Source organism: Rhinopithecus roxellana, chromosome 1 (genome assembly GCF_007565055.1).
Source record: "Rhinopithecus roxellana isolate Shanxi Qingling chromosome 1, ASM756505v1, whole genome shotgun sequence".
Classification (NCBI taxonomy): Eukaryota; Metazoa; Chordata; class Mammalia; order Primates; family Cercopithecidae; genus Rhinopithecus; species Rhinopithecus roxellana.
This window is the reverse complement of record NC_044549.1, coordinates 41,320,819-41,322,923: the sequence shown is the minus strand read 5'-3', so window position 1 is coordinate 41,322,923 and position 2,105 is coordinate 41,320,819. Positions and strand designations below refer to the sequence as shown.

Sequence of the window (2,105 nt, the reverse complement as noted above, 5' to 3'; positions counted from 1 at the left end):
AACAAACTGGAATCCTAAAGAAAATAGCTGATTTCCTAGTAAAGATACAAATTACCAAAATTGACTCTGAAATAAGGATGGTATAAATAGATCAATTAGCACAGAAAAGTTTGGAATTGTCCTTAAAAGTCTTGCATTGGGAAAGATCCCACGATTACATGGGTTCACAGCTGAGTGTTAGTTGACTTTTTACTGAATTCTTTTTTTCTTGGTTTTTAAAAGGCTTTACTGGGGAAACGAACAGAGGTGAAGACCGTCCTTGGAGGCCTCAGGACGCCATCCCCCATGTTGCTGGGCAGTCGAAGTCCCCCGGGGCCCCTGCTCAGAAGCGTGTCACCAGTCTCTTAGAGGGCCTAGTCTGTGACTCCTGAAGGGGCCCATCCAGGGTAGCCACTACCCCCCAATTCCTTGCTGCTGCTGCTGCTGCTCCTGCTCCAGGTTCCACTGCAGGACCTGTGCTAGTTGGCAATGATTTGCAGTATGCCGTTGAGGAAGTTGCCCTGGGGGATGAGGCCGATGAAGATTTTCTTCTCAGAGGAGTACAGGAGCATGAGCACACGGATCTCGCACCACGCTTTGTAGGAAAAGCGCACTCAGCCGGCAAAGCCATTGTCCATGATCCGACACAGGCTTTTCAGCGTCTCCAGGTCCTTGGTGAAGTGGAACTGCACCAGGCGCTAGTTCTGCAACAGCAGCATCAGGGTGGTCAGCAGCTGCTGCGGAATGAGCTGCATGTACATCTTCCTCGGCCACTGCTAGGTCCTCAGGATTCGGCCACTGCTAGGTCCTCAGGATCTCCCCTGGTTTACGTAGACGTGGGACGGCAGCCACCTCTTGGACCGACTGTTGGTTTCAGGCCTGGGTTCCTGCCACTCCATGACGCCGGTCCACGCCAGAACTTCTTGTTGACGGTCTGGACTGGGCCTTAGTTGACACCACCAGATCCCACTGCCTGCTTGCGGGTAGTGATGACCTGCCGGATGGCGCTGACGAAGCCGCTCTGGTCGTAGGGGATGAAGCCCATGAAGATCTTCGTCCTGAAAGAGTTCGGGAACATGAGCACGCACATCTCGTAGGGGGAGATGTGGGGAAACGGCATGCAGCCCGCGAAGCCTTTGCTCATGATGCGGCAGAGCCTGTTGAGCAAGCTGCAGTCTCTGTTGGTGAAGTGGAACTGTGCCAGCTGGGAGTTGCGAACAGGGATCTCAGCGTGGCCATCAGCTGCTGCGGGATCAGCTGCATGATCAGCTTCAGCTACCACTGGTTGGTCTCCAGGTTCTCGCCTTGGTTCACGTAGGCTTGGCAGAGCAGGGCGCGCTTCAACTTTACAGTGGAGTCGTAGTAGAGTCTGCGCTTCTCCTGTCACACGAGGACGCCGCTCCAGGCCAACAGCTTGTTGCTGAGCCGGTGCTCGCTCACGGTCAGACCCCCGAGGGTGAGCCCAGGTGAGGAGGGACCGATGGGACCCAGCGCCCCGAAGACCCGAGCACCTTTCATGGGAGGGGCCGAGCAGGCCCGGAGCTGCAGAGGCTGCGGGCTTCGGGGGCTGTCGGGCCAGGAGCGCTAGCGGACAGCGCGCACTGCGAGGGGCCGCGCGGGGCGGCCGTGACCCCCTAGGGGGCCCTTGGCTCTGGAGCGGTACGGGGCCTGGCGCGGACTGACCATGGCCGGCGTGGGCGCGGGCCGAGCGGGCGGGGAGCTGCCGCGGGCCACACAGGGAGTTGCGGGCTCCATCGACTGAGGGGCGCGGGCTCGCGGCTTCAGGGGAGACGGGCTGAGCTGTACCAAGCGCGGGAGACGCGCCGCCGGAGAGGGGTAGCCGCGACACAACCACTGCAACTTTTACTGAATTATAATGTTATTTTAAATGGTCAAGGCCTAGAAAAAAAAAAAAGGGACTTTCCTCGATTCATTTCGTAGTTTAATATTAATATAGTTAACATAGTTCATCTAACCTGCCAATGATTATAAAATTCACATTATGTACCATTACACTTCTTAGCACTTAGAATATTTATTTTAAGTTTACCAAAAGCACTGCTTTGGGCTTTTTTTGAGACAGAGTCTCGCTCTGTCGCCCAGACTGGAGTGCAGTGGCGCAATCT

The 2,105-nt window shown here is 55.7% G+C and overlaps 1 pseudogene; it reads right to left on the bottom strand.

Annotated features, from left to right (window-relative positions):
• Positions 1-393: 393 nt before the first annotated feature.
• LOC104680984 lies at positions 394-1,665 on the bottom strand (annotated as a pseudogene).
• Positions 1,666-2,105: the final 440 nt, after the last annotated feature.